This window comes from Portunus trituberculatus, chromosome 38 (assembly GCF_017591435.1).
Source record: "Portunus trituberculatus isolate SZX2019 chromosome 38, ASM1759143v1, whole genome shotgun sequence".
Lineage (NCBI taxonomy): Eukaryota > Metazoa > Arthropoda > Malacostraca > Decapoda > Portunidae > Portunus > Portunus trituberculatus.
In genome coordinates this window covers 25,939,043-25,966,542 of record NC_059292.1, presented here as the reverse complement: position 1 = coordinate 25,966,542, position 27,500 = coordinate 25,939,043, and the positions used below count along the sequence as shown (strand labels likewise).

General features: G+C 40.5%; 1 protein-coding gene, 1 non-coding gene and 1 pseudogene across 5 annotated transcripts in view; 1 reads left to right on the top strand and 2 right to left on the bottom strand.

Moving 5' to 3' along the window:
- LOC123514912 overlaps nt 1–11,915 on the top strand; it is a 21,385-nt pseudogene extending 9,470 nt beyond the window's left edge.
- LOC123514651 (5-hydroxytryptamine receptor 1-like) overlaps nt 1–27,500 on the bottom strand; it is a 456,202-nt gene that overhangs the window by 180,330 nt on the left and 248,372 nt on the right. The window lies entirely within an intron of this gene.
- Nucleotides 20,739–20,810, bottom strand: Trnac-gca. Its single transcript has one exon. It is a non-coding gene; the product is annotated as a tRNA-Cys (tRNA).

Below are 27,500 nucleotides of genomic sequence, written 5' to 3'. Positions count from 1 at the left end.
CTGGCTTACCCATCGACCATCTGACTGACTGACTGATTGATTGACTGACTGACTGACTGACTGACTGGCTGACTGGCTGACTGACTGACTGACTGACTGACTGACTGACTGACTGGCTTAATGAATGAATGAGGGATTTTTTTGAGAGGGTTGATTGACTGACTAATTCACTGACCTACTGACCTACTAAATGAATGAACGGTAGACTGGTTGAGTGACTGACTAACTGTCTTGCTCTCTGGGTGGCTGAATGTATGACTGGCTGATTTTTTGGGGGGAATGATTGACTGACTAACTAACTGACTGACCTACTGACAGGCTAAATGAATGAATGGTGTACTACTACTGGCTGACTGACTGACTGACTGAATGAATGACTGACAGACTTATATTTATCATTTGTTATGTTAAAATCCTCCCCGTTTGTTTGGTCTTATTTTTCTGACATATCACTTTGTTACTTTCGATCAGCTAGTCTGTCTAAACCACGATCGAAATAACTACTTGTCATTTCTTTCTGCCTGACTGTCATTAATTATATTTTATCGGTTGTCTGGTCACCTACGAAAAGTCCTTCATGTGTTATTGTGTGCCTATTAATCATTGACACAAGAGTCGCCGCAGTACAGTGGAATCACGCGTGCTTCGGGGACCCACGAGTTCGAATCTTGTCCACGGTCGGAGTGTAGATTGGGCTTCCTTACTTGGGGCAACGGTTTCCTAGCGGGTGGGCTTTGAGATAGGAGGTACCACAAAAAATACTTCCTCTAGCTCATTAATTCCCGTGAAAAGCTCACATGATATAAATGAAAAAAAAAAATTCCATCTGTAGACTGCCAATTATTCTGTTATTATGTATATTAATCCATTATTTTCCTCCATTATTCTGCAATATGTTCAGTATTTTGCTTTATGTCTTTTATTATGTGTATCTCTCTATAATTTTGTACATTTGTCTATTATTCTGTCAGTCTATCAATCTGTACCCCAGTCTCTGTTCAGGTTGTACATCAGGAGAGGCACCATCAGGTCTCCTCGTGAAGGCTACAATAGACAAACGCATGAACAAAAGGGACACACAACACTATAGAGACACAACACTACAGGAGAGTAATAACATGGATAGGAACAAACACACACAGACACACACACACACACACACACACACACACACACACACACACACACACACACACACACACACACACACACACATGACACGGGAACGCATTACTAAAATACAATCGGCCTGAAATTCGGAATATATGTGACAGAAATGTTCATAATGCAGTAAATAAACTTAAAGTGTGTATATCTATGACAGGTGATGGAGGTTTTTGTGTGTGAGGGTGGGCATGACTCCATGTATGTGTATGCATATATGTGAGTGTATTGTATGAGTGTACGAGTATGTATGTGTGCGTGTGTATATGTGTTAGTGCATGGATACAGAGAATGCATTAACGTATTTGTAAGAGAAAGTGAGAGAATATAACAATCTTTTAGCATAAGGAACACTATGATCACCCTCTACCATTATCTTCCACTATTCCCACCTCAACACCACCACCACCACCACCACCAACACCACCCACCACCACTATTCCTAAATAAAAACAAAATGATCTCCAAAGCGTCCACTCATCTAAGTTCACTAGTCTATTCCACACCACAGCTTAACCTACACACCCACTAAGCACTCCTCCGCACAAGTCACAACCGCTGGACTAAATAATCTTCTCCGTTTCGTCTTCAGTGTCAGAGATCGGTACTATATACAGATCTCCACTATCAATTTATGTTTTTTTTTTCTACTGTTCCCATTCTTCGCATCTCTTTCTAATCCCTCACATGCCATAAAAGCAACATTTATTAGGTAGTATTTACACTCACATCACCTTTCCTTTCTCACATATACTCTAAGCTTTGCAATCTTAAAGGCTTTATTTTGAAATGTCACAGATTAGCCGCATTTTTCCTTGCGTGTATTTTTCCTTTCATAATGCAGATTCGTTACTATCTGATACTTGACTCGTGAAAACATCCTTGAAAACATCAATGGCTTCTACTTCGATCATAAAAAGACTCTCTTTGAAAATGATGATAGCTTTACCGGAAGTCTGTTAAAATGTTACAAGTAGAATCATTAAAAAACCCTTGAATGTCACAGTAACTACCATTAGAGCAGGCTAAACTATAACTGCAGGCATGAAAACACCCTTTACGACCAGTAGAAATACCTATTGTAGCCTGTTAAACTATTACTGATCATTAAAACATACTCGAAACTCTAAATAACTTCCTCTTCAGCCTGCTACAGGTAAATAGACAAAATATTCAAGATTAAGGTTCAAAATGTCGCTCAAAACAGCAACCACACACACACACACACACCAGTGCACCATGTGAGCTTTCAACACTTCTCTATGCGCAAGGCTGAAAGGGAGTCGATGTTTTGACAGCACACATTGTTGACATGATTTGACTTTGACGCGATGAACATGTGCTGCGCTTCCCTCTCCCTCTCCCTCTCCCTCTTCCTCTCCCTCCTCCTCCCCCTTCTCCTCCTCTTCCTCCTCCTCCTCCTCCTCCTCCTCCTTCTCTTCCCGATGTGTATTATTTCCACTGCACCGATAAAAGCGAGAAAAATAAAAAATAAAAGGGAGGAGGAAAAAGTGAAGCAACACACCCATGTTTCGTGTCACATATTTTTCCACCTCAATTCGGTGTTTACAACTTATTTCCCTTTCTCTCTCTCTCCATAACACACACACACACACACACACACACACACACACATATCCGCTCGTTCGCTCATTTTTATGTTATAGTTTATAGCGCCTGTAGGTCTACTTGAAGAGTACGGGAAGCGCTTCCACCCATTAGCAGTGCCGATAGTTTTATTTATAGTGGTACCTATATTAGGGCCCATATCATCACCCAAGCACATCTTTCGTGCAAGGCTATTTTACCTACAACCTGGGTAACATGGCGACATGTAGGTAACTTTAAACCACTCCACAAAAGACAAAGTGTGTAAGGCGTTACGTGGTGGGATTCGAACCTACACATGGACGTCTGCCCGATTCCATGCTCACCAACTTATCCACTACTCCACCGACACCGCCTACCCTGAACCACCACCACCACTACTACTAATACTACTTCCTAAAATATTTTCATCCACATCATAAGTAAAATATTTATGAATATTTTTAGCAGCCTGAAATTAAAAAGAAAAAAATATAACCGCTGTGTTTTAATTGACATATGGATTTACTTTTGCTATGGGTGTTTTGGTAGGCTTCCATATCCATTTATCAATTAATTTATGCACTTACTGCTTTGACATTGGCTGAAAATTTCCCATGTATAGGATATGTAATTATTTTCATTCATGCACTGCTCCACACTACAGCGGCATACTGATTTTTTTTTCCTGTTGTTGCACACTCATTAACCTGAACATTACTCCCCATTGTCCCCATTGTTCTGCTATTCTTGGTGATTTGTCGTGTACAAAAAAAAAAAAAATAAAAATAATGCACCAACGGGTTCCACTAAAATGTATCTGCCAAAGTAATGAAAAAAGTTTGCTGGGAATTATGTTTACAGCTTTACACTAATATCGAGTGAGAGAGAGAGAGAGAGAGAGAGAGAGAGAGAGAGAGAGAGAGAGAGAGAGAGAGTACCAGATATTCATTCATCCACTCCTCCACTCATCCACTTACCCATCCAATCAGCCAGATAACCGAACAGACAACCACATACAAAACACAGTCAAAAAGATCTTCTAACACTTTTCACTCATCCACCCATCCATTTCTCGACATAACCATCCATTTAACTACCCACCCCATCCAGCCAGCCAAAATACAGATACATACACAAGAGAAAACGTCCGAGAATATACCATCCATCCATCCATCCATCCAGTCATCCATCTAATCAGTCTCCCAGTCAGCCAGGCAATCATACACAGGCATAAGCAGTCTACGAATCAACCAATCAGCCATACACAAGCACTAAACAAAAAAGCCTCTCTCCTTCACGTTAATCATCCATTCATCCAGCCAGCCACCCATCCTGACAGCCAGACGCGGACACAAACAGCGATTAAAAAAAACAGTCTTTCTCTTCACAATAGCAACAGTTAGGCGGTGATGGCTCGCTTGCAACCACCCAGAGAGAGAGAGAGAGAGAGAGAGAGAGAGAGAGAGAGAGAGAGAGAGAGAGAGAGAGAGAGGAGTGGGGAGGGCTATACAGAACCACTCAGATAAATGCGAAAAATGAGCTAGTACCTGCAGGAGTGTAATTAAAAGTGCCGTCCAATAACCGAACTGCGGAGAGGAAAAAATGGTGGAGAGCGAGAAATAGCAAAAAAAAAAAGCAAAAAAAAAAAATAAAATAGTAAAAAAAATCAAACTATGAGATGTGTGCGAATTTGACTTAGTCCTTGAGAGAGAGAGAGAGAGAGAGAGAGAGAGAGAGAGAGAGAGAGAGAGAGAGAGAGAGAGAGAATGAAACACCAGAATTGTTCAAAGGTTTGCGGAGGGAATGCTGGCTATCTGACGGCGGCCAAATACTGTTGCTTTTATTCATTTTTGGACCTGGGAAGAATAGAGACGTGCTTTGTTAATAGAATAGACCATCACGTAAATTCAGAATGGATTTATACTTACCGTGAGTCTGCATAATGCTAAAATAACACCCAGGCGTATTTAATTAAGCAACAGTCTTACTCCGGCCTCCTCGCTTGAAGCATACAATAATATTTTAACAGTGGAGATTTCGCTTCCTGAGATCGCCTAAGTTCCGGCACCTGAATTCAAGACACATGTGTTTAAAAGGATAATTCTGAAGTCTTTATCTGTTATGTTCTTTTTCTTTTGTTAATGTTCGCTGCGTTATATAAGAATGTCTGCTTGCTTATTTATAAAGAAAGAAAATATGAATAGGCAATGAATGGCTATATTTTTTTTATAGGCACGAAAACTATTGGTAAAACGTATTCTAAAATGTCTGAATCTACAAAAATGTCTAAACAGTTAAAGATTACATGAGATTCTAGAAAAAAAATATAAGAACATCTGAAACATTGTGAATAATCATAGAAAAAAACAAGTATCATAGAAGGTTTAATTCAACAAAACCACTTTTCCTAAATCGATTTGAATTGCCACCCAGTTTTCAATTAGTCCAGGCCAACCGTCATAGAAAGTTAGCGACCGATTGGCCAATTGAGTGCCAGTCCTTTTAACCTTTCCACTTCTTCGTGCATCCCTTGTTAAGCTTTCCAGCACTTTAGAGAACACTGTCGCAGTAAAAGAGAGAAAAAAAACACTAAATATGAAAAACAATCACAAAATCAGAGCAATTATCGATAACTGCTTCATTGGGTGTTCTTTTACGATTCTACTGTGACATTACCAAAATTTCTACACCATTAACAGATGAAATAGTCTAAACGAACCCCCACTAATCATGTCCGTGGCCTTTGAAAGTAGTCGAGGCGAGAGAGAGAGCAAAGCGTTTCAGATGTCAGGCCCAAGACTCTACTTTACAGGTTGATCTTAGCGCCGCCACGCCCTTTGCCGGGATGAGCTTCTTGAACGTGCCTCCGTTAAAGGTGAGAGAAGGAGGAGTGCGGGGAAGAAGGGAAAAGGAATGGCAATGGTGGTGACGGGAGTGCGGAGAAGGAAGGGAACATGATGGGTATAGATGGAAGAAGAATGAAAGGGATAGGGAGAGAGAGAGAGAGAGAGAGAGAGAGAGAGAGAGAGAGAGAGAGAGAGAGAGAGAGAGAGAGAGAGAGAGAGAGAGAGAGAGAGAGAGAGAGAGAGAGAGAGAGAGAGAGAGAGAGAGAGAGAGAGAGAGAGAGAGAGAGAGAGAGAGAGAGAGAGCGCTTATCCACAAAAAATAGGCTTACTTTTTGCCAAAAAATTAATTACATATATAAAAAACGTCTTTAATTACCTTAATTTATTACGGAATATCCTCATTTATTTAAGCCAAAATTTATTAAGCTATTAGAGGTATTTTTATGAAAGCGTGTGTACTCCGCTTTGCAAGAAACCGATTTTCTTATTAAAACTTTGCCAAAAGAAAGAAACTCTTACGTATTTTCAAAAACTTACAGATAGGATGAGGAAGAGGTTAAAGGGTGGGGAGAAAACTAGAGGGAAGGAGGAGGAGGAGGAGGAGGAGGAGGAAGATTGGGGTGAAAAAGAAAAAGAAGAAAAAGAAAAGCACCATACAAGCAACAACAACAACAACAACAACAACAATATCGTGTTCGAGGGGATGATCATATTTCCAGTAAAAAAAGTTCTCCAGCATACCGGAAAGAGAGACATTCAACAAATATAGAAAATCATTGCAACACATCAATTCTAGAATAAGGAGATGTCACCAATTAACTGAACAGTAAGTCATATTCATAGGTACACCAATGTAACTGAACTCCCCAAACATAACGAAAACAACTCATAGTGTTACTCAGCACCCTCAATCAGGCGGCAGCAGACACCACAGCACGTGCCACATCTCTACCCCTGCCTCCCGTCCTGGCCACACGTTACCATCACACCTTGCCAAACACAAACACACGAGTGACTTTTCACCACCACCTCCAGACACGAGACAGAGATAGGGAGTTCCCTGTCACTGTTACTGCTCATAATTTCATTCATAGGGCAAGTGAAGTCTGACATGAACACCCACACCCTATATAAGTGTTGCATCAAGGTTTCGTATCCAGAACAACTCTACTGTGTAATAACTAACGACAAATATATGCAATAACCTACAACACACATGGAGAATTGAAACATAATTTAAATACGTTAGACCAACTAAAGTCTGAGAAGTAGAGCTTTTAGTGTTTATTATTAGAGAGCTCACCATTTGAAAGTCAATAAACTATACACGTAATGTTCAAAGAGAATACCATGCACTATTCATAAAACAATTGATCCACCAAAGTCTGTACTAACACCATCACAATAATCGTTATGTAATAATGATACGAAGCTGATGAAGATGACGATGAAGATGTTGACAATAATGATGGTGGAGATGATCATAGTAATGAAAAATAATTTATACTTTACATTTACGAAAAAAAAAAAACAGGATGTCGATTAGAAAGAATTGTTTTAATTGTGCACTGTGAACACTGAGTGATCCTGAGACTTGTCAAGAGAATAGTGAGCTTGTGTAACGCAATTGCCTCACACCCTCCCTTCAACCCCTTCCCTCCACACCTTCCAACAGACATTCACATACCACACTCTCTCTCTCTCTCTCTCTCTCTCTCTCTCTCTCTCTCTCTCTCTCTCTCTCTCTGGAAGAAAAAATATCATATGGAACTGTAATCACTTAAAAACATGAGGAAAGATTTTACATACTATTTAATCTCCAAAAAATGAGAGAGAGAGAGAGAGAGAGAGAGAGAGAGAGAGAGAGAGAGAGAGAGAGAGAGAGAGAGAGAGAGAGAGAGAGAGAGAGAGAGAGAGAGAGAGATTTGAAAGCCTGGGGAGATTAACATTACAATATTCAAGTGTTTGAGAACCCGAGAGAAAGATTTTATGGAAAGAAAATTATAGTGAATTAATAAGAAGCGGAAATGGAAAGGATGTTACGGGTAAATTTTTATGTTATTTTTAAAGCAAGTTGAGAGAGAAAATCAGCAGAAATCTTGGAGTAAAAAGTAAAGTAATGGAAATATGGGGTTTAATCTTGCACAATACGATAAAAAAAAAAAAAAAAACAGAATATGGTGGTAATAAGTGTGAAGATGAGAACTATATAATGAAAAATAAAGGGTCTCTGCAGAGGGACTTTTTTTATTGCCCTAGTTAACTATTACTACTACTATTACTACCACTACTACTACTACTACTACTACTACTACTACTACTACTACTACTACTACTACTTGAAATTGGAGCTTTAATGATTTTTCTCTGCCTTTCATTTTTATTTTGTATTTTGTATTTTGTATTTTAATTACTTCTTTTTTTACACTACTGAGCTTGTTAGCAAACTTCTACTACTGCTATTACTACTACTACTACTACTACTACTACTACTACTACTACTACTACTACTACTACTGTTACTTCCAAGATAAAAATTAAAGAAAATAATAGGAAAAGGAAGAAGAAAGAAGAACTACGAGAGAAACTAAATAAAAATGAAACGACAATAAAAAAACGAATAAAACAGAAAAAAAAGAAACACACACACACACACACACACACACACAACTATGACACAAAATAACGATAAAAAAATATATATATATAAACTGAGGATAAATAAAAGGTGAGCAAAAAAAGGAGGAAGTGATCAAAAGTCTTATAAGTTCCAGTGCAAAGCGATCGAGACTCCTGCCTCTCAAAATGTTTCGTCCTCCTCCCAAAACTGCGGTATTACTCTGGCCGATAGCTATTACGGGGCGGATATTATCTATGGGCGATGTAAGAGAGGAGGAGGAGGAGGAGGAGGAGGATGAAAGGTAGGAGGGGAAGAAGAGGAAAAGGAAGAGGAGGAGGAGGAGGAGGAGGAAGAGGGGAAGAAGAGGAGGAGGAAGAGGAGGAGGAGGAGTAGGAGGAAAGGTAGGAGGAAGAGGAGGAGGAGAAATAGGGGGAAAGGTAGGAGGAGAAGGAGGAGGAAAGGTAGGAGGAGGAGGAGGAGGAGGAGGAGGAGGAGGAGGAGGAGGAGGAGGAGGAGGAGGAGGAGGAGGAATGGAAAAAGGAATAAGGGTAAAGTGAAAGTATGATACATTTTGTCTCTCTCTCTCTCTCTCTCTCTCTCTCTCTCTCTCTCTCTCTCTCTCTCTCTCTCTCTCTCTCTCTCTCTTTTTCCTTCTATATTTTAATTTCTATACTAAAGCTTTTAATATAGTTTTTCTTTTTTGCTTTACCATTATGTGTCTGTATTTTCCTGTCTGTGTGTGTATCTATGTGACATGCTACTCACGTCTCTTTAGTTCCCCATTCATGTCTTCCTATAAGTGCATCCAGCAGTCAGAAATTGTTACCTCTTCATTCATTCGTATATGTACTTGTACCGTTCTATTCATGTAACATTCTATTGGTCATCCTTTATTCCAACTGCATCCTTCAAAAACCTTCATTATCAGGTTTTCCTTTAATATCACCACCCTTATTCCGTTGTCTCTCCACCACTCAATCTAAATCTTCTCTTTTCATTCCTTCATGTAACATTCTATTGATCACAGCTTTCTTTCAATGACGTCCCTCAAAACTTTTAATGGTAGACTTTTTTTTTATAACGCCACCCTTAATTATTCCCCTTACAAGCTTCAGGTTCAGGTTCCTTAACAGAGAGAAAGAGAGAGAGAGAGAGAGAGCGTCAAACCACGTCAGAAAGCACATCAATCACTATACATCTTTTAGCACAATCTTAAGCTCAATATCCTTTTAGTAGATGGTAATTTAATCACACTTTTTTTTTTTCTCTCTCTCTCTGCAAGTTTGTTTCAGTGTCCCTTTCTGGTGTTCCTTCTCTTGTAAGATGAACTAATAATCAATCTTCCTGTGTTTGTTGTCCGTCTATCTACCAATCGACCCACCTGCCTGCCTGCTTGCCTATCAGTGTGCCTGTATGTCTGTATGTCTGTCTGTTGGTATCTATATAATGATCTCTCCTCTCAGTACGTTTAATCATAGATCATAGGGGGAGGAGAAGGAGGCGGAGGAGGAGGAGGAGGAGGAGGAGGAGGAGGAGGAGGAGAAGGAGGAGGAGGAGGAGGAGGAGGAGGAGGAGGAGGAGGAGGAAGAAAAAATATTGAAGGTGAATAACAACAACCACAACAACAACATAAAAAACAACAACAATAAACATCAACGAAAAACTAACTAAAAAAAACACACACACTTACACACACACACACACACACACACACACACACACACACACACACACACACACACACACACACACACACACACACACACACACACACACACACACACACACACACACACACACCACAAACAAGATCTGGCTGGAAGCGCTAAGAGAAAGGAGGAGGATAACAGGGAGACAGGAATGAGATAATAGGGATATTGAAGATGAAGAGAGGGAAGAAGGCAGGAGAGGAAGCTTAGAGAGACGGGAGGAGGATGGGAGGAGAAGAGAAGGTTAGTGCGGGAGAGAGAGGAGATTGAGGAGACTGGGGGAAGTGAGTGGGAGGGAGAAGAAGTAGGTATAAGATGCATGTGGATTTATTGAAGGTTGAAGAGTGTAGAGTGATGGTGTGGTGGCATCATGATCGTAAGGCAGAGAGAGAGAGAGAGAGAGAGAGAGAGAGAGAGAGAGGTGGTAGTGATGATGCCAGTGGTGGTATTGAGAGCATATTGAACGTAACTTCCAAGATTAATCAAGAGTGGCGAACACAATATAACCTCCCCCCTCTCTCTCTCTCTCTCTCTCTAATCCATTCATCGGTGGTTGACACTTCCTCCTCTTCCCGTCTCCCTTGGCACAGAGGTACGGAGGAGAGGCACGCCGGTTAGCCCTGGTCACCGCCAGTGGAGAGAAACACGAGGAGGAGATAAAAATGTAGTTGAAAAGTTTTTTTGTATTGTATTGTGATAGAATAACATGCGCGAAAGAAAAGATAGTAGTAGTTGTTGTAGTAGTAGTAGTAGTAGTAGTAGTAGTAGTAGTAGTAGTAGTAGTAGTAGTAGTAGTAGTAGTTATTGTTGTTGCTGTTTTTGTTGTCGTTACTACTATTATACAGAAAGAGCAACACGAGGTATCGTTATTACTTTTAGCTGGCGTAGTAAGGCATTCAGACACATGCAAAACACTTCATCACGTTCGCACTTAATTCACATAATGGGACGAAGGGGCGGGTTTCTTCTCAGCACCTGAGGGAACTAAATCAAGCAGCGCCACACACCGGGCTGAGTCAGGCTGGCTGGTGGGCACCTTGGGGCTGGAGCGGCGCCAACACCTGGGGCTGAGACGAGGCGAGGCGTGACACCTACACTTCCCTAGATTAATAGTTGCTTTAACCCTTACAAGGACGCGGCGTGAGGGGCGGGCAGGTGTTATGTTGATGGCTGCTGGTGGGCGAATGTTGAGCTTAGAGTCGACCATCACTGAACGTAAAGCAAAGAAAATCAGGAAAATTACGTATGTACAATGCGAATCTTTTCACTGCTTGACAACTGTTTCCGTAATCAAACAACTTTTTTCCGACTCCTATTTCTTTGCTGCACTCCCTTGATCAATTATCCACTCGGCAGGAAAAATGCAGGAAGGCTTAAAAAGATGCAGTTAGGGAAGACGTGTCTGTAATGAGTGTGACTGAAGAGGGTGCATAAGAATAAGCTCATTTGAAAAAGTTAAACTGCTGTGGTGACCAGTGATGGAAACAACGGAAAGAATAATGTCTATGAAACGCACAAGTACTCTATGCAACCTCTTTTTTTTTTTTTTTTTTGTATCCATGCAGATGATTTTCATAAAACTCTGAAAGTTTAAGGACATAGCAAGAAAAGAGTAACGCAAGCAAGATAAAAATAATAAGCTAATATATAACATGTGCATCATTATCCTTCATATCGACGAGCTGAGGAGTGAGAGTGACGCAAACACATGCAAGACTCTCAAGCACAGCAAGGACACAGACCGCACAACTTCACGGTGGCAATATCGGCGCTTAACAAAGGCGCGCCAGGCTGTGCAAGAACAAACAACACACTCCTGAGTTTCCTTGTCGGCCAGGTATACACGACAGTGTGCTGGAGTGCAATGCCTCCCCTCCCATGCTCCCTCATTGTTCCTCCCCATCCGCCCTCTCCGAGTCTTCCCCTGCCAGCAACCCACCAACAACACCGCCCAGCTATGTCCACCACTGTGCAGTGGCTTTGTAATAGTAGTATGTTCAGTTCACAGTCTCTAATTGTCAATCCGACTCTGATTGAAAGCAGGTATAAAGAATAAAGAAGACCAGAGGAGTTATGGAGGTTAAGGGGAAGTGTAACGGAAAATAGAACGACAAAGAGAAGGAAAATAAAAATAAAAGGAAAAATAGGATGAGCAGGACATGCAAGTTGAATGCTAAAATGAGCAAGAGCACGACACAACCATCGCTCTATGATATCATTGCTGCGTCACTACAGTTCGACCAATTTATAATCTTCACTAACAAACTGCTTAGTAGAAGCTGCGCCGCCATCCATTTGTCTGATACGAGAAGTGATGCGTGATGCAAACACTGGTACACTTATGAGATGGAAATCCATTTTCCTCATCTAAAGAAAACCTTTGGATGGAACATTTTTCTATATCAGTGTAGCACCCCATGAAAAATTATAATTTTATATAAAACATGGTGAAATGTAACTTCTTGAATATGTTACACCTGTAAAACCTAAAAACGTCTTTCTTATCTCTAAGAAACACCTGAAAATAACAAAATTTGTTCTTGCCATTAAAAACACTAAAATTGCTAAAATTGTTTATACTACCAGACGACAAATGTGCATTTCCTTTCAATCTGATACACTTGTAGAATCTAAAGAGTACATTCCTTATCGGTACGGAACACTTGGGAAAGTAATAAAAATCTTTCCCACCAATGCAAAACAGTGATATTAAGAAAACTCTTTACGACATTATACCATAAGTGTGTATTTCCACTGAACCTGCTGCACTTGTAGAATCTAAGGAAGCATCTTGATTTAAAAAAATATCAATAAAGATATCTGTAAAACCCTCCTTATCAATATAAAGACAATGAAAATACCATATAGTATTGACGGAAGGTGGATATTTTTCCTTAATGTAGTAAAGAGTTCCTCGGAGATCGACGCGTCTGTACAGTGTGCGTGGCAAGACAGGAACCAGCGGAAGCAAGCAGAAAGGTTCCATTAAGCTGCTGTTCCAATAGTATCATGTACGTATCTGTGGCTTGTGTACCACGACCCCCTGCACTGCTCGCCCCCACGCCCCTCGACCGCACGCCCCCACATGCTGCTATTCTCCGCTGCTGCAGGAATGTGAGGCAGTTCCTGTTTCACCGAGAATAGCTCGCTTCATTTGTCTTATGCTGCTTTTAGGAGTACTGCTATTTCCTTCCTTACTTTGATCATCACGCTAATATTGTTACTATTATTATTATTATTAGCATTATTATTATTATTATTATTATTATTATTATTATTATTATTATTATTATTATTATTATTATTATTATTATTATTATTATTATTATTATTATTATTATTATTATTATTATTATTATTAGTGGTGGTGGTGGTAGTGGTGGTGGTGGTGGTAGGTGGTGGTGGTGGTGGTGGTGGTGGTGGTAGTAGTGGTAGTAGTAGTAGTAGTAGTAGTAGTAGTAGCAGCAGTAGCAGCAGCAGCAGCAGTAGTAGTAGTAGTAGTAGTAGTAGTAGTAGTAGTAGTAGTAGTAGTAGTAGTAGTAGTAGTAGTAGTAGTAGTAGTAGTAGTAGTAGTAGTATGTACAAATGCTAAAAAATAAATGTATTTTTTCATCACTTAGACCTACGCATCCTTCTGTTTGTCTACTTGTCTCACTTTTACACAGCAATAAAGTAATACATTAAATAAAGAAAAAAATAAATAAATCTTGCCCACGTGCGAAGGTGAATGAAACCGTAGCGGAGAAATGAGAAATTCCATAAAATTGTCACTCGATCTAAAGTTGCCAGCAAAAGCGAGACGCGTGTAAGGTACAGAGTGTCTTCCAGGATGCGCCCCTTCAGTGCAGACCTACCAAACCCTTAGTCTTCTGGGATCAACGGTAAAATCAGTCTCTGCTATGTACTTAACTTTCACGTATATTTTTATCATTGCTGCATAGAAATAAACCTAGAAAACATTACTACGCTACTCTTACAGACATAACTAATAATGATACCACTAACTAACACTACTAACAGAAAATGTAATATAGTTAAGAGCAAGAAGAGGGAGAGGAGGAGGAGGAATAAAATACAGGAAAGAGTAACAGTAACATTGTAAGCCGGCCTAGAAATTATTACTAACTAGAGCTACAGGAAAAGGTACTGTACGTATAGATAATAGAGGACAAGAGGAGGAAGAGAAAGAGAAGGAGGAGATGGAGAACGAAGTAGACAAAACCAACACTGACATTCTTGTACCCCAAAAAACAGGATGGATCTTCTCGTCCCTCCAGTACCTCGCCCTTAAAGTTACTGTTTTATATATGTCGAAAAAATATATATGTAAATCACATTAAACCTCGTCAGGCCTTGAGAACGCCCCTCGCGCCGCCCATGGCAACCTAATGAGTCTGTACGCCCATCATGCCCGCCCCCCTTCCTCCTTCCTCCTTCCCTCTTCATACCAACTTCTAATCCTTCAACTTTACCTCCCTCCTTTTCTCTGTCTCTCCCTCCTTCCCTCCGTCCTCTCAGCCAACTTTCACTTATCATCCTTTCCGTTTTTTATCCTCCTTCATTCCTCTCTCTCTCTCTCTCTCTCTCTCTCTCTCTCTGGTTGTTTACTCGTTAGCATGTGAGGTACTTACTGAGAGAAATCTGTTTATATTTCCTGTATAATGATGTGGGTGTGGTGAAGGTGATGATGGTAGTGATGGTGGTGGCGGTGATGATGGTGGCAGTGTTCGTGGTGGTGATGGTGGTGACAGTATTGGTGGTGGTGGTGGTGGTGGTATATTAGATTTATAGTGTACGATATGATCTGGCATGTGTGTGTGTGTGTGTGTGTGTGTGTGTGTGTGTGTGTGTGTGTGTGTGTGTGTGTGTGTGTGTGTTCATCGAGATCTACCGTAGAAATAATGATGTGCGATATGTGTTATGTACTACAATGTTATCACACACACACACACACACACACACACACACACACACACACACACACACACACACACACACACACACACACACACACACACACACACACGCACACACACACTCTTCCGTGACAACAGTAATGGAATAAAGTATAAAGAGAGTGAGTGTGTTTTGTTTAATTTTGTGCATGTTTGCCATGACAGCGAGAAAGGAGAGGAGGAGGAGGAGGAGGAGGAGGAGGAGGAGGAGGAGGAGGAGGAGGAGGAGGAAGAAGAAGAGGAAGAGGAGGAGGAAGGAAGGTAGGATAGCAGAGAGGAATAAAGCAAGGACAGAACTATACAAAAAAAGTAACAGCGAATGGAAATGAAATGAGGAATCTATATGTATGTTAATTATTCTGCCTCCTAAAATTATGGTAAATATTCTCCAATAAATATTAATGATAGTATTAATGATCTTTCCATATTTAAGGAGGAAAAGGGAAGAGAAGGAGTTAGAGGAGGAGGAGGAGGAGGAGGAGGACGAGGATGAGGAGCAGGAGGAGGAGGTGAAGCAACAACAACCTTACATATAACAACAACAAAAAAAAAAAAAAGAACGACACTGACCCTAAGAAACAAAAATATAAGCAGGAACTTTGAAAAAAAAACTAAACACACACACACACACACACACACACACACACACACTACCGCAGCTATTTCGGGCGCCTTGAATTTAGAGTGAGGTGAGATGCGAGGCGCCAACCCTGATCGCCACACGCAGCTCCTCAGGGGAAGGTCAGGCGCTGCTTGATTAAAGGTAAGGGGGGAGGTGCTGGTGGTGGTGGTAGTAGTAGTAGTAGTAGTAGTAGTAGTAGTAGTAGAAGAAGTAGTAGTAGTAGTAGTAGTAGTAGTAGTAGTAGTAGTAGTAGTGGTGGTGGTGGTGGTGGTAGTAGTAGTAGTGGTGGTAGCAGAAGTAGTAGTAGTAGTAGTAGTAGTAGTAGTAGTAGTAGTAGTAGTAGTAGTAGTAGTAGTAGTAGTAGTAGTAGTAGTAGTAGTAGTAGTAGTAGTAGTAGTAGTAGCAATAGTAGTAGTAGCCACAGTAATTACAGTAGTGGCAATTGTTTTTGTTGTTGTTTAATATTTGGTATACTACTTAGACATATAAAAACAAACAAACAGATAAACAAACGCTCACACACACACACACACACACACAGAGAGAGAGAGAGAGAGAGAGAGAGAGAGAGAGAGAGAGAGAGAGAGAGAGAGAGAGAGAGAGAGAGAGAGAGAGAAAAGAGAGAAAGAGAAACAAATACAAACATTTACCAACACAGAGGTAAAAGGCAGGTCAGAATATCAAACAATTTACACTAAAAGCTGCGGACAATGCCCCCCCAACACACAGACACACACATACACACACGCACACACACACGTCACCTGGCTCCTCTCCTCGCGTGTTGCGTCTCGTCTCACCTGAAACAAAAGAACACAAACATTCTTAGCTTCAACTATTTTTTTTACAGTAATTCAAATTTATCCTCAACAAAATAAGAGTGATAAAAAATTGGTACCTAATATTGTAGAGAGAGAGAGAGAGAGAGAGAGAGAGAGAGAGAGAGAGAGAGAGAGTAATGGAAAAATGTCTAACAGTACAAGAAAATAACCATATTGCAAAGAATGGAGAGGAGAAAAAAAAAAAAAGACGCTAGATAACGAAGAATAACATGTAAAAATTCATAAATAATATTACAAGACGAAAGACGTGAATGCAGTGAAGAATGACATGCAAGACACGAAAGAATAGTAACAAAAAGGAAAAGACTGGTATGCTTTTCTCTTCCTGGCATTTTGTTGTTTTCTATCTACACAAAAAGAAATAAAACTAACATTGTTTTTTTTTATCATGTTTTGATTTTACATGCTTAATCTTCCGAATCCAAGGTTTATAGATACTTTCTCTCTTATTTCACTTGTATATTTTGTTATTTTCCATTATTTCCTTTGGTTATTCATTCTTTTTCTTCATTTTTTTCTTGTTTTTCTTATTTCTTGTTCTTGTACTTTTTTTTATATTTCTCATGTTTTTTAGTTACTATTAGTATTATCGTTATTTTATCATGGTTACTACTACTACTACTACTACTACTACTACTACTACTACTACTACTACCAATATTACTACTAATGATACTAATACTAATACTACTAATACCAATACTACTACTATTACTACTATGATCATCACTAACATCAGCAACATTATCATCACCTCTACGAAATAAGTAAAAAAGAAGAGGAAAACACACATTAGCTAGTACTGAAAAGAATATCAAAATACAATAAAAAAAAATAACATACGAAAAACATATAAAAAACAAGTACCGTCTTGCAATTTTCCAATTTTCACTCATTCTATCCTTGGTTAGTCAAAATTGCCATATGGAAAACACCTAACCTCATCAGTGTGTGTGTGTGTGTGTGTGTGTGTGTGTGTGTGTGTGTGTGTGTGTGTGTGTGTGTGTGTGTGTGTGTGTGTGTGTGTGTGTGTGTGTGTGTGTGTGTGTGTGTGTGTTAAGTGCAGGATCAATCTTCATTCAAGCACCAACAATACGGGCAGGGCAAGGCAAGGCAAGGCAAGGCTCTCTCTCTCTCTCTCTCTCTCTCTCTCTCTCTCTTTACAACATAATATTTTTTCCAGGGAATATGAAGAGTAACAAGAATCATAAATACTTAATAAGGAGGAGGAGGAGGAGGAGGAGGAGGAGGAGGAGGAGAAGGATGACTTGATGGTAAAACGTATTGGTAGTGTATCAAACATCACCCTAACACTGATTTTTTTACGTATCGAGGACACTATTAGCAAGGAAAGCACACTTAAAAAAAAAAAAAGGAAAATAGGAAAGGAAGAAACGCATTAAATTTATTCCTCTCATAGATTAAACATATGCAAAAAAAAAAGTAAAATAAATAGATAAATAAATAAATAAATAGAGAAACCGTTGAAATTTCACAAGGGGCCGCCGTGGTACAGTGGATCCGTGCGTGCTTTGGGATCCGAGGGGTCTCAAGCGCACGGGTTCGAATCCTGTCTACGGTCTGAGTGTAGGTTGGGCTTCCTCACTCGGGGCATCGTTTCCTAGCGGGTGGGCTTTGAAATAGGAGGTATCCTTAATAAGTATCCCCTTTAGCCCATAAATTCCCGTGAAAAGCCCACATGGTATAAAAAATAAAGAAAAGAAAAAAAAAGACACGAAATGAACACGAATTGGGATAGGAAGCTAAGAAACATTAACAACAACTACATCAACATCATCATTATCATCCTCCCTTCCGGTAACAAGAGTAATATATAACGCTCCTTCACACGCCACTCTTCATCACAGCCAGCAGCTCAGTAACACAACACAGCTCCACCATAAGGAAAGCTGCACAACAGTCTCCCTCTCTCAGCCTCTGCCGCCCATACCACGCCAAGGGATCCAGGTGAGGGAAAAACAATACCGGGGAGGAAGCAGGAGCAGTCACTCACCCGTCACAACACTCATGAGCCCCTCACTCCCTTGGCCCGTCGGGAAAAAGAGGATAAAATTATGACTCTGGTGCTCTCTCTCTCTCTCTCTCTCTCTCTCTCTTGAATATCATGAGAATTTATCATCATTTATGAAGGTCACGTCAAGGAGATATGCATTGCTGGTGATGATGGTGATGGTGGTGGTGCAGGGGTGGTAGTGGTGATGGTGGCAGTGGTGGTGGTGACGGTGGTGATGGTGGTGGTGGTTATAGCGATGGTCGTCTCGTAACCTTTAATCACGCGCGCCAGAGTCGTATTAACGTAATGGCCCGATGGCTGACCCTTAGATTGTTTTTACGAGCAACAGAGAACCGCCGCACTAACCCACCCCCCGCCTCTTCCCCTTCCTTGTGGACTCCTGTGACTCGCTTCCTTGTAGACTCCTCTGATTCTTTAGTTTATAGAATCCTGCTCCCGCCATCCTTTCCTCTCTTCCATCCAGTCCCGTCGCCTACCTGCAGTGTTATAGGATTAGGAGTGTGAATAATTATGATCTACCTTCACTTTTATCAGTTAATGAATATCTATAACGGTAAGTGAAAAAAACGATAAGAAAAATGCTTAATATTGTTTGGTAATGATAAGGAGGATGGTAATGGCTTCTTAAATGGGATAGATTAAGTGAGAATATTCTATGAGCTTACACCTCCATTCCCTTATCAGGTAACTACTTTAGTGATTGGCTTAGGCCTTAGGGGGATAAAATTGAAAAGAAAGAAAATGCCCTCCTAAATTAACAGTGGTGATAATAATAGGGATGAAAGATGGTAATTGGTTCCTGAATGCAGTAGTTTAGTAATGAAAGTTATTATGATCAGCCGCGAGTCCATGATTACTTAGCTGTTTTGGAGACTGGCAAAGGGGAAAGAGATGGAAAATGAAAGGTTCGTAGCTACTTAAGAGTTATGATACAGAGGGTGGTAACTAGATAGATCGGAAGAGAATATTGTATGAGCTTTTATCTCCATTCTCTTATCGGTTCACTATTTTTGAAGCTGGCTTAAGAGGAAATAGAAAAAAAAACACCGTATGTGAGAGGAAATTACATTACGTACCACTTAAATAAGCCTTACGTTACCTATCATTTTTAACAAGAGAGGAGTGCTGGCTACGTGGAAAAACCAGAAAAGTTAAAGAATAAAAGATACGGTCACTAAAAGTTGTGAAATGGGTAGACCAATTCAAATCCAGAGATATTTTAGATATTTTGACAATGTTCTACTGAAAAAAAAACTTATATAATTGACTTTTTAGTACTGAGATCTTTGGAGGTTTGCCGTAGTGTGGTGGTGGTGGTGGATGGATGGTATATGATGAATGGAAGAGAGAGGAGGAGGTGGAGTGAAGAATTGAAAGTGATTGCAGTGGTATGAGATGAGGAAACAATGGCGATGGTAGTGGTATGACATTCGCTGCATTACTTGTATACCGTCAGAGGAATTTAATGAGCAATAACAAATTTACAGGCAATAGAAAATTTTAAGAGCTCCATCGCTCCTACTGTTTCTCGTATTCGGAATTATACTCTAAACTTTTCCAGGACCATTTGATCAAGACTAAGGAGAAGCCGTAACAGTAAAGGCCTTGATTTCACCTTCGGAGGGTCACCTGGCTGTCGTCCATCCTCATAAGCCGCCACACGAAAGATGAAACGACGTACTTTCTCTTACTATACTACTGCTTCTTCTTCCTATTTCTCTTCCTCCTCCTCCTCCGCCTTTTCTATTTTTTTTCTTTTTTTTTTTTTTTGCCACCGGGGATCGTCGCCACGGATTAACCTTCTCAACGCCCTGGTACACTGGAGCGGTATGGGCTTTTGAGAAACAAGAGGTTCTCAAGCCAATCAGATTGAATTCTGGGCATCCTCTCACGGTAACGGTTCCCAAATGCTGAAACGAAGCCTTCTTTCAGGAGGCCTAATGAAATACGAAAACCTGATAGAAAAAATAAGAAAAACTTTAAGTCTTGTCACTTTGGCTTCCTACCTTTTCTTCAGGCGAATACAACTTTTTTACGGTATTTTTTCATTTTTTTCATTTTTTTTCACCTTTATCATCATTACTCTTATAATTTTATTTATCATAATTGTTACTGCTACTACTAATACTATTAATATTACTACTACTGAATCTGGATCTGGATCGGAGTTCTGGGCTGGCCCAAAGGTCAGCAGACAGCCCAACCTGCTTGCTGCTCGCCAGAGCGGCCCCCAGGCAGCACAGAATGTAGTTCTGGTTTTGGCGAAAGTGAGGCATCTTATTCCAACACTCTTGTTACGTGACAAAATCGCCAGCTTCACGAGAAGGCTTTCAAAATATCAAAAGCTGTGATCGTAGGGGGCGCCCGGGCTTGAACCGGGGACCTCTCGATCTGCAGTCGAATGCTCTTCCACTGAGCTACACCCCCTTAGCAGTTCAAGTTCCGTGTCACTGTTTTAAGAACACGTGTTCTTCATCTCAACACACCTGTTACTCGGAGCTTTCACACGCTCTGCCGTGATGCGCCACAAAACTCAGAGCAAAGCGTTTCACTTCTCCTTTGCGCAGAGACCGTCATGAGTAGGTTTGCTGGCCTCTTGCTGCTTCTCATATTGTCTTGTTTTTTTATGCTGTCCACAATAAAAGGGGCCTGGCACTCCCACCCCCGAGCAGGTCTCGGTAAATTTGTAATGAAGCTTCACACACACACACACACACACACACACACACACACACACACACACACACACACACACACGCACTCACGCACGCACACACACACAGACACACACACACACACACACACACACACACACACACACACACACACACACACACACACACACACACACACACACACACACACACACACACACACACACACAAACAGTAAATGATCAAGTTGTTAATGGTCATTCATTAGAAAGTTTCAAAAATAAGATGAAAGTAAACTCATGGATGAAGTGGAAATACCTGTACGTTTCACACAGGAGCGGCCACAACTAGGGCTGACGGCTTCTCGTGGTTTCCGTTTAGTTCTTTACGTTTCTTATGTTATCTCATGAATGTTCCGTATTCGAGTTCTAACCTCACACAACGCTCAGCTCGTGCCCCAAAACTCTGAGGTCGATGGCATAACAGACGGGAGTTTATCTTAGCGGCAGGTAGTGGTCTGTCGTGGGCCTCTCCGGTGCTACATGACCTCGTTGTTGCGGCGCCACCACTCAATCAGTTTCCAATTTTTCTGCTTCCTCTTCCTTTATCCAGGCACGTCATTAGTTGAGTGAAAAATAAGGCCAACGAGCCAGCCTTCCTTCCCTCTTGCAGCCGCCGTGTGATTGATGTGATGCTTGCTTGGGGGAAGATAAACGAGTATTTGATTGGACGTCACTGAGCAGGAAGGGGAGGAGCGAATCGCCAAGTTGAGCCGAATGTGTTGTTGAGGCTTAAGACCGCGGTGGAGTGAGGTGAGTGCATCTGAATCTTAACCTTTTATCAACAGTTTTTGCGCCGCTAACACTAAAGAAAATAAATAAAACACATCAAGATAGAATTTTCGTGGATGAGTAACTAGAACAGATAATTAGGATAGGTTAGGTTAAGTTAGGTTAGGTGATTAGCTCAGTAATTGGGAAAAAATATGCAATCCTCGGCCATCCATTATAAAACTGAAAATGATCCCGTGGTGCTGAAAGAGTTGATATTCTCTGGTAGCATCTTACGTATACAGCACATAACAGCTCCATAATCATTCCCTCAACAGCTGATGATTACACTTCATGGCTACAAACTCGGTAACCAGGCCGAGTCAATGGGAAGATTAGACAAATTTATGGACAGTTATGATAGGTCAAGATTGGTAAGGAATGTTTGGTTCAGGGACTGCCACGTGTAGCCCAGCTGGCTTTTGAGATCTTCGTTCATGTTTGTATGTTCTTGTATACTCACGTGTCAAAAATAATTAAGAGAGAACCAGAGGAAAATAAATGTCTGAGAAAGAAAACGAGTATGAGAAAAATGAAGGAAAAAGAAGAAAAGAGAGATGGGAAAGGAACAGTATGGAAGGAGAGGAAGATATGAAAAGATACAAGATGAAAAGAAGTCTAAGTAGCACAGTGGAAAAAAAAATAAAAGTGAAAAATGTAACAGACAGAAGGGCGTATTAAAAGCAGACAGTTATCAAGTGTTATAGAAGTGACTGATACGATAGTGACTACAACAATAACAAAAAAAGCGGTATTACTAATGAGATAATCGATAAAGCACAAACACAAGAATTTCTGATCAAAAAGCCAGGCAGAGTATAAAAGCCTTGAGAAAACCGGAATATAAAGGAAGAGAAGATTGTTTTTTATTATCTGTGGAAGAAAAATTACTATAGGAGGGAAGGCTGGCGCTCGCTCATCCCTCAAGTCATTCACGTCGTAATAAACTTTTGGAAGGAGAAAATATGAAGAGAGAAGTTAAATTATCAGACAGAAAAATTACACCTATGGATTATCGGAAAGCTATGTAAGTGAGATCATCAACGTTCCTCTTCTTCTCCTTTTAGCTTCTTCCTTCTCTTCTTCTTAATCTTCGTCGAGAAAGAAAGAAAAAAGAAAACGGACACATTGCTGCCATCTACCTAACCACACACACACACACACACACACACACACACACACACACACGCATCCAGAACCTACATGTGTAAAGGAAATAAATATAATAGGAAGACTCACACGGCTCACGCAGCAATACACCACCTGATCCCTTAACCCCCTTACCTGATCCTTCGCCTCCGCCCCCCCAACACCACCCACGACCCTCCCTAGCACAAAAACCACAACATACCGCCATGCCACAAAGGAGGGAAAAAAAGGCTTAAAAGATTAGACAATTTACGCGTTCCTACCCCGTTCTTAGAGAGAGAGAGAGAGAGAGAGAGAGAGAGAGAGAGAGAGAGAGAGAGAGAGAGAGAGAGAGAGAGAGGGAGTGTGTGTGTGTGTGTGTGTGTGTGTGTGTGTGTGTGTGTGTGTGTGTGTGTGTGTGTGTGTGTGTGTGTGTGTGTGTGTGTTAGCAGCGTTACACCAGAAAGATACAAGAAAAAAAAAAGTTGTGTTGAAATTAGTACAGAATTTGAAACCAGCACATCAGTAGAGAACTCCCCACAAAAAAAAAAAAAAAAAATCAGCAGAAAAGTTACAAATAAACTGAGTAGGTAATGAGATTCTATCAATCGAGAACCAACTAGCCACAGGTGAACTAAAGTTTTTGTTTCATTTTTTTTCACTTAATTCTTTCATTTAACTCTTCTTTTTATGTCAGATTTTTTCCTTCACTTTTTTCTCTGTCTCGTCTCTCTACGAACTCTGCGTTTGGAGAAGGGAAAATAAAGGAGAGGCTGTTTAAATTGTGGAGGAGGCCGTGTCTGACAGGAGTGGTGGGGAAAAAAAGCCGAGAGAGAGAGAGAGAGAGAGAGAGAGAGAGAGAGAGAGAGAGAGAGAAGGTTAGTCGAAGTAGAACAATTTTATCTATTCATTTTTTTTTTCTGAGTAAGGAAAGCAGAGAGAGAATTTTGTATAGGTTTCTTGATATGTTGTGAATTTTAAGAGCTGTTGTTGTTGTTGTTGTTTTTGTTGTTGTTGTTGTTTCTGAGATTACTACTGGTGTTGCTGTTATTCCTCCTTCTTCCTCCTCCACCTCCTCCTCCTCCTCCTCCTCCTCCTCCTCCTCCTCCATCAACTAACTATTCTTTACTTATCGTTACCATTTTTTTTTATTTCTTATTTTCTTGCCTCTTTTCTTCTATATTCATCTTTTCAATCTCACCTTCCATAACACCTTTTTCGATATTCAAATCTCTCCCTTTCGTTATAGTCCTCCCTCCCTCCCTCCCTCCCTCCCTTCCTTCCTTCCTTCCATCCTTCGATTCTTCCTTCCTTCCTTCCATCCTTCGATTCTTCCTTCCTTCCTTCACTCCACACACAGGAAGGATGGGAGTTCTTGAAGGAGAGAGAAGTGGTATGGGAGAGTGGAAGTTAAGTGTAAAAGGTGTGTGTGTGTGTAAGAGAGAGAGAGAGAGAGAGAGAGAGAGAGAGAGAGAGAGAGACGAGAGAGACGAGACGAGAGACGAGGGAGAAAGGTTAAAGAAGAGATAAGGAAGAGGAGGAACACAAGACAGAGAAGAGGAAAGATAAAAAAAAAAATAGGAGAAAGATTTTAAGAGTCCTCCTACCGTTCTCCCCCCACCACCCCTACTCTCGATCCTTCAAAGACCAATTGGGTGACACTCGTTACTGACGCCACAACAACGATTTCCTATAATTGAAACCAAATGATGCCCTCTCATATGTTGGGGTAAGGTCAAAAGGTCACACACACACACACACACACACACACACACACACACACACACACACACACACACACCGGAAGCCGAGAAGTCAGTTTGGCGTCGCTGTCAAGCTAAACCACATCATTATTTTTTCTTAACTTTTGTCTATTTTTTTCCCTTTTTTATCCTGTATCTCTCTCTCTCTCTCTCTCTCTCTCTCTCTCTCTGTCTTTTTGTCAAGGGTTTGGGAAGGCTGAAGTTTGTTTATTTTCTTCGTTTTTTTCCTCGTTGCTGAGTCTTGCCTCAACACGAGAGGAGGAGGAGGAGGAGGAGGAGGAGGAGGAGGACGAGAAGGAGAAGGAGGAGGAAGAAAAAGAGAAAGAGGATGAGGAGGAAGAAAAAAAATGAGGAGGAAAAAGAGGAAGAGGAGAAAAAGGAGGAAAAAAGGCATGAAAAAGAAAAAAAAGAAAAGGGAAAGGTGAAGCAACTAGAAGAACAACAAGAAAAAAATAAGGAAAGGTGACAGAGAATTAAAAGAAAGAAATACAAAAGCTGACAAGGAGGAGGAAAAAGAGATAGAGGAAAAAAGAAGAGGAGGAGGAGGAGAAGGAGAAGGAGGGCATTACGCTAAGTGCTAAGGCTACAGCTGAATATAACGAACAAATTAATTAACTCGTAACCACCTTAAATAAGTCACGGGAAACATGATAGAGAGGGATAACCTAACCTTACCTAACCTAACCTAATCTAACCTAACTTAACCAAACCCAACATTACACAACCTAACCTAACCAAACCTAACCTAACTTAACCCAACCTAACCTAACCTAACCTAACCTACATTTAACCCAACCCAACCCAAATGCAACCTACCCTAACACAACCCAAGCTAAACATGTCTAACCTAACCTAACCTACCGTATAAAGAGGCGGAAAAGTAAGACCCTCCTGGATTTCGCCCTGTACAGTCTATGCGTCTAAGCCTATACGAGATTTTTTTGGCCTATGTGAGGGAAAAGGTGTTTAGGTCTATCTTGGAGCCATTAAGTGTTGAAAGGCCACAGTAAATAAAGCAAAATTCTAACCAAGACCTAATTCAACATAAGCAAACTGAACATAAAGAGGAGGAAAAGTAAGTTTGAGGACACGACATCCTCATTAATGTGGAAGAATAAAAGATGAGGAAGTGTATTAGAAAGAAAAAAAAGATGAGAGTTTATTTGTATCTAAGACTTTTAACGCATGTATGTATACGTGTATTTATCTAACGATCTTTGTATTTCTGTCAATGCATTCGTGACTGTAAGAAGGAAAGGTAAGGAAGAGTTTCAGAGATAAGAAGAAAAAATTATGATTATGTAACTTTTTCACGTATGTATGTATGTATGTATATAAGTATTCAGGCATGTGTGTATGTATCTAATTACCGTTTTTTTTTTCTCTCTATTTATTACTTACGAGAGCAATTATATACGATTAGCAGTAACGAGGAAAAGAATCCACACACACACACACACACACACACACACACACACATTGTATTTTCTTAATTTTTTGTTTGATTTTTTTTTCTTTTTATCTTCTAACCTATCTCTCTCTCTCTCTCTCTCTCTCTCTCTCTCTCTCTCTCTCTCTCTCTCTCTCTCTCTCTCTCTCTCTCTCTCTCTCTCTCTCCACGGATAATGGAGTCCCCGTTTAAGCCATTCGCATAAAAAACTATAATAAAAGTTTCCCTTAAAATAAAAGTTTAAACTCAGCACAGACATTTTTATTTTCCTGTTTCATAATGCGACGAAGCGAATTGATTTAAAGGAAAGGGGAGGATAGAGAAGACGAGGAGGAGGACGAGGAGGACGAGGAGGAGGAGGAGGAGGAGGGAAGAAGAGAAAGGGGAGCAGTAACAAAGAGGCACATATTACATTTTCTTCTCTTTTGTCAGTGAAAAGGAAAGAAAGGAAATGAAAGAGGAAAAAAAAATGTAAGTGCTAATATCCGAAGTCGCAGCACGGACAAGAAGGAAACATCAAAATATTTTTCAGTATTTCCCTCTTTGCTCGTTAATTTTGCGGCGGCGGCGGCGGCAGAAGAAGAAAAAGAAGAAGAAGAAAAGGAAGAACAAGAACAAGAACAAGAAGAATAAGAACAAGAACAAGATAAAGAGCAAGAAGAACAAGAAGAAGAACAAGAAGAACAAGAAAAAAGGAAGAAGGAGGAGGAGAAGAAGAAGAAGAAAAAGAAGAAGAAAAAAAAAGAAGAAAAAGATGTGGAAAGAGGAAAGCAACAACAGACCGAAGAGTAGGAAGGAAAAAAAAGAAGAAAGGAAGAAAATAAATAGAAGAAAGATGAGAAAGAAAAAAGAAGCTGGAGACACTACCTCTTCACCACCACCACCACCACCACCACCACCTCCCACAAGAAGACAAACAAGACGAGATGGCCAAGAGTCACTCGAAGGGCGTGACGCATGGATGGAGTGCAGGTGGTGGTGGTGGTGGTGGTGATAGTTGTGGCGATGGTGGTAGCTGTAGTAGTGGTGATGGTGGTGGTGCCTTATATGTTCATCTTGTAGGATATCAAAAGACACTATAGAAGAGAAAATGCAGAATAAATGCGAAGAAGGGCATGAAATATATGAGTCAAGTTACAAGAGTGAAGAGAGAAGGAGTAGAGAAAGCTGGAAGGATTAGGAAAAAATAAAAAGAAGTTAATGTAGAGAAAAAAAAAAAAACAACAATAAGAGGAAAAGGAATAGGAGGATAGAGTTCGTAGGTGAGTAAATAAAACAAAGAAGGAAAGAAA